Source organism: Alnus glutinosa, chromosome 7, assembly GCF_958979055.1.
Source record: "Alnus glutinosa chromosome 7, dhAlnGlut1.1, whole genome shotgun sequence".
Taxonomy (NCBI): Eukaryota; Viridiplantae; Streptophyta; class Magnoliopsida; order Fagales; family Betulaceae; genus Alnus; species Alnus glutinosa.
In genome coordinates, this window is record NC_084892.1 from 27,423,398 (window position 1) to 27,435,869 (window position 12,472).

At 33.5% G+C, this 12,472-nt stretch overlaps 1 pseudogene; it reads left to right on the forward strand.

Annotated features, from left to right (window-relative positions):
• The first annotated feature begins 304 nt into the window (after positions 1-304).
• On the forward strand, positions 305-3,074 carry LOC133873695 (probable LRR receptor-like serine/threonine-protein kinase At3g47570; annotated as a pseudogene).
• Positions 3,075-12,472: the final 9,398 nt, after the last annotated feature.

The window sequence follows — 12,472 nt, forward strand, 5'->3', positions numbered from 1 at the left end:
TAATTAAAAAAATTACGTTTATGTCATTTCAAGAGAATACCATAAAAACACGAGAACATGCTCTATCATTTATATTACTTGACCCCTCAGTCAACAGACATTACTTGACCCCTCAGTTAACAGGAAACGAATGTGTGCATCGATCTTCCAAAGCGATAGAGAAAAACTTTTCTGTTTTGTTTTCCTGCTTTCACTGGCCCCTTCTTCTCTCCTAATCGGAAAAATTTATTTCCTTTTAACTCTCATTCGAACTTTTTAATATTTTCATATCAAGCAAACTCCCGTATCAGATTATATATATATTTCCAAGTTCCAACAAGATGAAACACTCTTGCCTGCATTTCAACTGGATTTTGTTAATTTTCTTTCACGGAATACTTCTTTTGAAATCTGCCAGAATTCTCGCTTTTGCAGATGACACTGATCGCCTGGCGTTGCTTGATTTCAAGAAACGGATTAGTGAAGACCCACTTCAAATCATGAGCTCATGGAATGACTCCACCCATTTCTGCAATTGGTTTGGTGTTAGATGCAGCCCCTCCAGTAAAAGAGTCGTGGTTCTGAACCTGGAAGCTCAAAGATTGGGTGGCTCCATAGCACCTTCTATGGGAAATTTTACTTACCTTACTGGAATTAACTTGGGAAATAACAGCATCTATGGTGAAATTCCTCAAGAAATGGGAAGACTGCGGCGTTTGCAGCATCTCAACGTGAGTCACAATTCGCTTGGTGGGAAACTTCCAACTAATTTAAGTCACTGTACACAACTTAGAGTGCTTCATGTTGGTACCAACAAACTTGTTGGGCAGATTCCAGAGCAGTTTAGTTCATTGTCAAAGTTGGTTTACCTGAATCTTGGTGTGAATAACCTTACAGGAACTATCCCAGCGTGGGTAGGGAACTTTTCTTCTTTGTATAAACTTTTTCTTCCCCTGAACAATCTACAAGGGAGCATACCTAGTGAGCTTGGCCATCTATCAGACTAGGGAGTTTTTCAACTTTATGGGAATAGTTTGTCTGGTACGATCCCTCCTCAAATTTATAATATATCTTCCATTTACTATTTCTCTATTACTCAAAACCAGCTGCATGGAAGCCTTCCACCAGATGTTGGCCTTACTCTTCCTGACCTTGAATATTTTACCGGAGGTTTTAATAGTTTCACAGGACCTATTCCCGTGTCATTGTCAAATGCTTCTAGACTTGGCACGCTTGACTTTTCTGAAAATGGTCTCACTGGAACTGTGCCTCAAAATCTAGCAAGATTGCGTGGCTTGGTCGTACTTAATTTCGACATAAATAAACTTGGAAATGGAAAAGTTGGTGACCTGAATTTTCTCGGTTTTTTGGCCAACTGTACTAGTTTGGAGGCCTTAGGTCTTGGTAGTAATCAATTCGGTGGAATACTGCCTAGCTCCATAGCCAACCTTTCTTCCCAGCTAAATACTCTTACTATGGGTGGAAATATGATACATGGCAGCATCCCCGTTGGGATTGGGAACCTTGTTAATTTGACCATTCTGGGATTAGAAGTAAATTATTTGGGAGGTCCTCTCCCGAATGCTCTTGGGAAGCTCCACCAGTTACAGGAACTGTATTTGTACAATAACAATTTTTCAGGGCCGATCCCTTTTTCCATAGGTAACTTAACTAAATTGACAAAGCTTCATATGGAGGAGAACAAATTTGAGGGAAGTATACCTACAAGCCTAGAAAATTGCCAAAATTTGCTTCTACTCAACCTTTCTACTAACAATCTCAATGGTATCATACCAAAAGAGGTTATTGGTATTTCTTCCCTTTCAATTTCTTTGGTAATGTCTCATAATTCTTTGACAGGTACACTGCCATTTGAAGTGGGTAACTTAGAAAATCTTGGTGAGTTAGATCTCTCCGAGAATAGATTATATGGTGAAATCCCAACTTCCCTTGGTAGTTGTACTAGTTTGGTGAATTTGCATTTGGAGGGTAATTCATTTGAAGGAGCAATTCCTCCATATTTGAAGACACTAAGAGGTTTAGAAGAAATTGATCTTTCTCGTAATAACTTGTCAGGGCAGATTCCTGAATTTCTCAGCAAGTATTTGTCACTTAAGCATCTTAATCTTTCTCATAATGATCTCGAGGGGAAAGTGCCAAGTGAAGGGATTTTTTTAAATGCAAGTGCAATTTCAGTCTTTGGAAATGACAAGCTATGTGGTGGCATCCCAGAATTACTTTTACGAAAATGCCATAGAAAGAGTCAACATTCATCCATGAAACGCCTTGCACTTAAAGTTGTAATTCCTGTCATGTTGGTAATTGTTCTATTGTGTTTTTTCCTCACATTTTATATGGTTAAAAAATGGAGAAAGAGACCTTCGGTCGCATCTTCCTTAAAGGATTGGCAATTGACACGTATATCTTATGCTGAACTCCAAGCATCAACTAATGATTTCTCTGTGGACAATTTGATCGGTTTAGGAAGTTTTGGTTCTGTATACAAAGGAGTTCTTTCTAGCAATGGAGCAATTGTTGCAGTTAAAGTGTTAAACCTTCAACAACGAGGAGCTTCCAAGAGTTTCATTGATGAATGCAATGCTTTGAAAAGCTTACGCCATCGTAATCTTCTTAAGATTATCACTGCTTGCTCAAGCATTGATCATCAAGGGAACGACTTTAAAAGTCTAGTTTTTGAGTTCATGTCTAATGGAAGCCTAGACCAGTGGCTGCATCCTTTAAAGGATGAGCAACATCAATGTAAGAGATTGAGCTTTATTCAGAGAATAAACATAGCCATTGATGTTGCTTATGCGTTGGAATATCTTCATTTTCATTGTGAAACGCCAATTGTTCACTGTGATATAAAGCCAAGCAATGTCCTCCTCAATGAAGATATGGTAGCACATGTTGGTGACTTTGGATTAGCAAAGTTCATCTTTGAAGCATTACATAATCCCTCCAAAAATGAAACCTTGTCAGAATCCTTGTCAATTGCGCTGAAAGGTTCCGTTGGGTACATTCCTCCAGGTATGTTTTCAACCTGCAATAACTAAGCTCAATTAAGTTTTACACATCAAACATGAATGAGAGGTTAAGCCTAATTTTGATAAGATTAATTTTTAACTCCTATATATATATATATATATAGGGAAAAGTTCATTACTCGGAACCATGGGAAATAAGTACTTTTTCTTTTGTAAAAAGAAAACAAAAATACAAAATACAAAATACAAATTTGTTGGATAGTAGTAAATATGTGTTGGTGGATAAATTGTTTAAGTTTAGAAAAAACTATTGTATCTTAGTGATCATATATTATTAAATTGTAGAGTATGGGATGGGTGGCCAAGTTTCCGTACTTAGAGATATTTACAGCTATGGGATACTCTTTCTGGAGATGTTTACTGGAAAAAGACCTACGGATGACGTATTCAAAGATGGCATGAGCATTCACATGTTCATTGCAATGGCTTTGCCGGAACGTGTCATGGATATACACTACAAAAACACCTTCATTTTGACGCGTGTCTACAGTACCCGTTACTGTAGACACGCGTCCAATTTGACACGTGTCATTTTAGACACGTGTCAAATTGTGAAGCCGTCCAAAATGGACACGTGTATGACATACACGTGTCAAAAATTTATTAATTCGCCAAATATATATTAAAAAAAAAAATTCTGTGTTGTATTAATTATTTAAAAAAAAAAATCAAAAAAAAAACTCCTTACATTATTAATCATACAAATCTAATCCAAAAATACGGTGTAGATTACCCTAACCTAATTTACATATTGTACTATATGCTATATGTAAATTTGTTGGTTGGAATTTATACTTTTTAGGTTCCTTATTTATATATATATAGTATACTATTAAGCACGTAAACCCTAACCTAATTTACATATTGTACTATATGCATAATTAAACAAATTTGGTGCTAAATATATAATTAAACTAAATAGTTTAAATTAGGGTTTAGTTTTGTACACCATCTACGTTTAGAAACCAAAAAAAAAAAAAAAAATTAAACATAACAAAGTTAAAAAACCTATAATTAATACTATATATATAGATATGCATGCATGTAAACGGTTTAGAAACTATATACAGTAACCTTTTTATTTATGTCTATATATAGTAAATGCAATTATTTTTAGAGTTCTGCGCTACATAATGAATTAAATACTTATAGTTTAGTCCCTCGTAAATTTATGGCTATATATAGTACATACCCTTAGGGTTAGGGTTAGGGTTTATAGCATATAGTATATACACTTAGGGCTAGGGTTTATACCTATATATAGTATATATACTTAGGATTATGGTTTATCGATATATATAGTATATACATTTAGGGTTTGGGTTTTAGGGTTTATAGGTATATATAATATATACACTTAGGGCTATGTGTTATAATTTTATTGATTTTACGTTTAATGAATAATAATGTCAATATATTTTTCACGTGTCATTATTGTACACTTTTAAGTATATATATATATATATATATGTTAAATCATGAGCAGTTCAAAATTAGATTGTTCCGATATATATATATAGTTATAGTTATAGTTATAGTACATTTACTTAGGGTTTAGTTTTATAGCTATATATATATATATATATATATATATATATATATATATATATATATATATATATATATATATATATATATATATATTATATACTTTTGGATAGAGGATTAGGGTTAGGGTTTATGACTAGATATAGTACGTACCCTCATGATTAGAGTTTATAGCTATATATAGTCTAGCACTTAGGGTTAGAGTTTAATTTTATGGTTAGGTTTTAGTTTTTATTTTTTATGGTTTTAGGTTTTAGTATAGTACGTACCCTTAAGGTTATAGTTTATAGCTATATATAGTATATACACTTAGGGTTATAGTTTAATTTTTTGGACCATTAAATTATTATTTTTTAAATAATATATTTATTTATATATATAATTATTTTTTATTATATATATATAGATATATTTATTACTTTTTAAATTAAATACAATTTCTACTATGGGGGACGTGTATTTTAGGGTTAGGGTTTTTTGTTATATATAGTACATACAGTTAGGGTTATGGTTGTTTGCTATACAAAATACATACACTTATGATTAGGGTTTATATGATGAGTTATATATATATATATATATATATATATATATATATATATATATATATATATATATATGGTGTACTTATAAGTACGTAAACCCTAACCCTAAATTGACATATTGTACTATATGCATAATTAAACCAACTTTGTGAAGCATATATGTAGACCCAAAAAAAAAAAAAAATTAATTAACATGAGTTCATGCAGTGCATGTACATGCAGTACATGCATTGCATGAACTTAGGGTTTCATGGGTTTATATAAAATAGATAATATATATATATATATATATATATATATATATATATATATATATTAAATATTAAATATATATACCATGTGGAGACGTGTATTTATAAACACGTCTCCAACTGTTTGGCTGGATGCCGCGCGGGAATTCTCCCGCGCGCCACCTGGCCAAACATTATATATTATATACGTTAAACAAATTAATAATATAAATATATATTATATTATATAAATTATATACTTATATTTATATATAAGAAATGGGTAGCTTCCAGAGGAAGCTACCCATTTCTTCTCTCTCGCTCTCTCTCTCTCTCTCTCTCTCATTTCTTCTCTCTCTCTCTCTCTCTCTCTCTCCGGCGAGCTCAGCCGGCCGGTGTGGTGAGCTCCGGCGTCGTCACGCCTCCCTCTCACCGACTGTCTCTCTCTCACCGATTCCCTCTAGCTCTCTCGCTCTCTCTCTCTCTCTCTCTCTCTCTCTCTCTTTCTCTCTCTACTGGGACGTCCCTCCGGCAGGGGTTGGCTAGGCCGTCGGTTCCCTTTCCTCCGGTCCGGTCAGTGGCTCTCTCTCTCTCTCTCTCTCTGTTCAGTCGCCGGTGCTCTTAATATATATTGCAGATAAATTTAGTGTTATATATATATACATTTGCTAACTTTTTTTTTCTTTCTCCATAATGTATATCCGAATATGCAGGTATATATATAAAGAAGGAGCCCTAAATCCCCAACCTACCGTCGACAGTGAGTAATTTCCCCTTAAATTTGTATTTCATTTTTTTTTTTCAACATGTAAATGAAATACTGATTGAATATATATTGTAATAATTTTTATTGTAATAATTTGGACATTTGTTCTTGATTGATAACTGTAATAATTTTTGGACTGTGTTATATTTTATTTTTTCAATTTTGCTGAATCAGTGTAAGCTTAAATTACTGGTTTTTTTTTTTTTTGGGGGGGGTTTTCTTGGAGTAGGTATTTCATTTTTGCTATAGTTTGTGTTTTTTTTTTTTTAACAATGCTGCATGTATTTTTGTGTTAGTACACATTTGATATTTAGAAATTGTGTAGGCGTTTGTATTTTTGTGTCATTTAGTGTTATATGTATTTTTATTTTTTTGAAAGCCATATTCTTTTTTGCCATGTTGTGTTTTTTATGTTTTTAATTTTTCCTGTCCTAATTTTTTATTTGAGAGGTTATATATATATATATATTTTGAATGTGTTATTATGGATTACAATGTTTTTTTGTTAGTCAAACAAAATCAAACAATGTCCGATATTAGTTTAACGTTATAAACCAACGATGACACTTTTGAAAATAATAAATGGGAACAACAAATAAAATGGGTTTGAATAAAAAAAGAAAAAAAAATTAAAATTGACGGTCTACTTTTTAAGAAATACTTAAACTCCAACCCTAAACTTTATATCTTCAAATCATAACCATAAAACCAACACAATAATAAACCCTTAAATAAACTTTGAATCCTACACGTTCTTAAAAAAAACCCTTACCCTAAACTCCAAACCCTAAATCGTAAACCCTAAAAAAAAAATTCCTACACTTTGAAACCTTAAAAACCCTAACCCTAAACCTTAAACCCTAAACCCTAAACCCTAACAAACCCTAAACCCTAAAGCCTAAAAAAAAATATCCTACACTTTCTAAAAAAAGAAACCCTAACACTAAAAACAAAAGTCCTATCCTTAAACCCTAAACCCTAAACCCTAAAAAAAAAAAAAATCCTCCACTTTCTAAAAAAAGAAACCCTAACACTAAAAACAAAAATCCTAACCTTAAACCCTTAAAAAGAAAATTTCCTACACTTTCTAAAAAAAAAATTCCTAACACTAAAAACAAAAATCCTAACCTTAAACCCTAAACCCTAAGAAACTAAAACCCTAAACCCTAAACCCTAATCCTAGATACTTAAAAAAAAAAAAAAAATTCCTACATTTTCTATAACCAAACCCTAACCGTAAACCATAACGAACCCTAAATCCTAAACCCTAACAAAAAAAAATATCATACACTTTCTAAAAAAAGAAACCCTAACACTAAAACCCTAAACCCTAAACCCTAAACCATAAACCCGTATAAAAAAAAATAAAATAAAATAAAACCATAAACCTATACCCTAAACCCTTAAGAAAAAGAAAAAAACCAAAATCATACATTTTTTTTTTTAGAAAAAAAACACCTAACCCTAAACCCTAACAAACCCTAACCCTAAACCCTTTTAAAAAAAAAAAAAAAATCCTACACTTTCTAAATTTATACCCTAAACACTTTCTAAACATGTCCCCCGAACGTCACACCTGTTCGGGGGACATGTTTCTCATATAGGCCTCGGTCACAAGGGGGACTATCTCAGGGCACGTCTCGGGATTGGGCCGAACACACTCGGAAGATGGAAGAGATGCAAGCGGAGCTACAGGCTGAGCGAGCGAGGAATGACCTGTTGGAGCAGCGCCTGCGACAGGTTGAGGACTTCATGTCCTCCATGGGAGCATTAGCACCATGTCTTGGTACGCCTTCACCTGCACACGTAGGTAGTACGTCGTCTGTTAGTAGTGCATCTGCAGGTATGATTTATATTGTGTGTAGGACAAAATTAATTTCAATTTGTTTTAATTACCCCTTTAAGTTTGCAAGTAATATTATATACTTTAATTGTCTATATTATTTGCAGGTAATTCGACAACGGTTGGTACGTTGTCGCCTGTTGGACGACGGCTGAGTCAGCATTCCATTGTCGCTACACCTTCGCCCGGTATACCATTCCTTGCGCAGCAATCGCCGGTTGGCGAGAACACGCCTGGGACGGTACCTTCTCATTCGCAGGGACGCCCTTCAGATTTGTAGATATTTTGTGTAATTAATTTTTATGTGTAAATATTTGCTTAGTTAACGAATATGTTATTAACTTATGATTTGTGTAATATTATTTTGTGCTGTTTTTCGGTAAAATCAATATTGCGTTATTTGTTGTCGGAAATAATAAAATTTGAAATTACGAAAAATTATTATACCAAATAATTTGAAATAACCAATACCAAAACTAAATTGAAAAAAAAAAAAATCCAAATTGAATTTTTCATTTAATTAAAATTTTTATTTATTTATTTAATCGTATTTTTAATTTAATTTAAAAATACAATTAAATAATTAAATTAAAAATTTATTTAAATGAAAAATTCGATTTGGATTTTTTTAAAAAAAATATAACCAATTTGACACGTGTATTGAGATACACGTGTATTTCAATACACGTGTCAAATTACTTTGAGATGTGTATTGAGATACACGTGTCAAATTTGACACGTGTATCTCAATACACGTGTCAAATTGGTTTGACACGAATATTTTCAATACTCGTGTCAAACGGTTTGACACGTGTATTGAAATACACGTGTCAAAACAATTTGACACGTGTATTGAGATACACGTGTCAAATTTGACACGTGTATCTCAATACACGTCTCAAATTGTGCACTTAATGTCGTTCACATTTGACACGTGTCAAAGTGCACGTGTCTAAATTTTGACACGTGTACTGCACTGTACACGTGTCAAAATGCGCGTGTCAATTTACTATAAATTTTGTAGTGATAGTAGACTCGTCAATGCCATTTGAAGAAAGTGAAGAAGATGTTGATGATGAGACAAATAACGATGACATAGAAGAAGGCGCAATAATCGAAGAAGTTGATCGTCATTTCAATGCCAAAAGCAAAGTGGAGGATTGTTTGGTCTCAGTATTGCAGATTGGACTGTTGTGCTCTGCAACATCACCTCATGAGCGGTTGCCCACAACTGATGTCGTCAACAAACTGAGGGCAATTAGAGACGCATGCATTTTGCCGTTGTCCAGCGTACCTTACCGAGGACAAACATAACTACCAATTACACCACAGGTCAATAAGATAACGCCCACCCAAATGCATTGTCAAGCTCAAGTTGAAGAAGTCGTTCACATATGGAGTAATAGATATGTGTTGGAAGTGTCATTGTTATCATTTGTGTGTTATCTTCTTCTTTTCTTACTTTTATTTCTTATTGAATAAGTGGTAGGACTTTATAAGGTGATGTAATTTAATCCGATTGGTATAAACTTATGTGGAGTACTGTCACACTTTCCATGTGATGTGGATGAGACGTCTCTGATAGCTTGCTCGGTGAGACTTCAGTGTTTTCTTGCCTCCTATTGTGTTTTCCATTAGTGCTTTTGTCCTCTATGAATTCACAATGAATTAGTTCTGCACATCTGGATGTATATAAGATGTATTCTCACAATGATCAAGTATCTAATGTTTGTTGTGAGTTATAGGACTAAAACAGAGGCGTCAAAAAGAGTACGGATATTGAAATGCTACTAACCTCATTGTATTTGTTCAGATTTGTTGTGAGCTAGTGATGAACCTTAACCAAGAGGAAAGATAAGTTGGATGTGTATCTCGTAGGAGACATTCAGTGGCATTATTTTGTGGCACTGAATGTCTCCTACCAGATTGGTGTGTCCATAGTATATAATCTGGTCATTTTTGGCATGTCTTTAGATGCTTTATAAGGGTGTTATTTTTAATTATACTGGCATTCAGGATGCTATAGCAATTCCTTATGTGATCCTTTAGTTGTTTAAAGGGATTTTGACTAAAAATGTATTAAGTTTTACTTTTATCTTTATAGTTGGCTGTTGTCAACTTAAAAAGGGTCATCTATACCTATTAACAGCCGCTGTATCCTCATAGATTGTGTGGTAAAGCTTTTAGCGGTTTATGTTCCATTTTATGAAGAAGTCCTTTAAATCGACTCTAATAACTCTAGACTATGACTCTAAGAATGATCGGAATCAAACTTTTTATAGGAGATTATTCATTATTGGACTCTTAACACAAATACTAAATAGTTATGATCACATCATTCCCTTCCCCTAAGAATTTCCTTGTCCCTATGGAAAAATTTTAAAAACACTCGCAATCCCTTAAAACCATTCTAAAATATATCATTTGACAGTTATTAAAATAACAATTATTAAAAATCACTAGGATTAAGGCGTGTTCTCCATTGTTGTGCCATGTCAACAATCAGAAGACCTCCTTTCTTTCAATCACGTGACTTTAGGCACTATCATGATACTTTCAGTCTATAAAATTCTACTAGTAAAGCAGTTACATGTTTGTCCAGAAGCTATTCAAACCCAGACTTGTAATGGGGTAAAGAGACACAGCATATATTGCTACCTAATGTCCAAAAGGACCAAAACTATGATAAATAGTAAACTATCTTACATCTATTCAACGATGATTTTCTTTCTTTTAATTGAATATGGAAATGGTACGAGGATCCTTTCCGCTCCTCATCCGAATGGAAGAAAGAGCGGTTATAAAAACAAAAAATGGGGTGGACTCCTCAACGACACACCCAACACAAACTACAACAGTCCGAAAATAATTATAAAAAGTAAGAAATGAGTCAAAAAAATGACATGGTCCTCTCAATCTGCCACAGAAGGCGGTTGGAAGCAAAAGGGACACAGAAAATGGCAAACCTATCTGAACCCCCATTTGAGACCAGCAACTGTAACGTCTCACATTGCCTAGGTATGGAAATGAGTATGTACTTATATGTATATTCACACCATTTTTGACACAACGCGTTTTAAAGTCGTGATGGTCAAGAACCTATCAGAATTCTGAAATTAAGCGTGCTTCTACGAGAGTAATACCGAGTGGGTGATATCTTGAGAAGTCTAGTTCAAATGAGCAAAAAGTGAACAATATTATGTCGTTAAGAGTAGGTCGTTATAACAACAACCCTTGAAAAGAAGCTGAAGCCGAAAATGCACTCTCGTAATTATACATGGTGATTGCTTATATAGAAAAAGTGACTTTTTCCAATAACAAAATCGATGAAGAGGAAAATTATACATGGGAAAAATGCCCACTTATCCAACTAATTCTCTCATTTCCTATTTAGCCCACTGAGGGGGTGTTCCTTTTGTTGGATACGTCTTGCTTCCCCATCTCAAATTTATGAGCTTCTCTATACTTGTATTTATGTGCTGAATATAGAAAAGCACAAAAATTGATTAAACTCAAAACTGTAAGAAGCCAATACAAACAATCAAATCTACTAGTGTTTATGTTTTGGACAACCATGATGGCTGCCCTGTTTCTGCCATTACAAATAATCAAATATAGTTGCTGCAAATTAAGCAACCTAAACCCAGCAACTAGAGCAGAATAAGCAGATCCTATGCTCTTCATGGCATTTGGGGCTTCCTCATATAGGAATTCTTAGTATTGAATCAGACAATATTGAATCAACAACCAGTACAACTCCTCTTCTCTCCTTTGGCATAATGATGAAACAAAGGAAAATAATCTAATTTCCTCTTCTCTCCTTTAATTTCTTTCCTCTTCTGATCAAAAGGACCAAAGATAACAACTCTTGCATAATAAGAAAATGAGAGATACATATTAAAAAAGAAAACAATTGAGAGAATGTTCCCCCTTGAGAACCGCAGGGAAAAAGAGTCTCAAAAGTCATATTATATTATATATATAGAGAGAGACGTTAATCAAATGCTCTTTCACCACATATTCAAAACTCCTTTAATTTTTTTGAAGAATCGTACATATAATATTATTATTCCAAAGACCCATTATTCTCTCAAAACAATTAGACGAAGGACTAAAATTCGGTTGTGCACAAAGCTTCAAAACAATTAGACAAAGTGTCAAAGACATCTTCTACAGCAAAGAAAGCAAATGGTCACGATAATTGCTTATTCTATCCCTTAATTCCTCGTTAATATGGTGAACATGGTCTGTCTCTAAATCTCTCTATACTTCATTTAAAAAATCTTTTTTATTCTTTATTTATTATTTCTTTATTCTCATGGTAGTTGGAAGGTTTAATACATCTTTTGTGAAAATTAGCAATTTCATACGTACAACAACATGATATTTACATCTCCACAAGCAAATTTGCTTAAAAGGAAGCAAAAGCTTTAACAAGTAACTGGAATATCAATGAGAGATGATGGAGATGGACTGTATCTCATTGTCCCCATCGGATGATCAAATTTATAAGT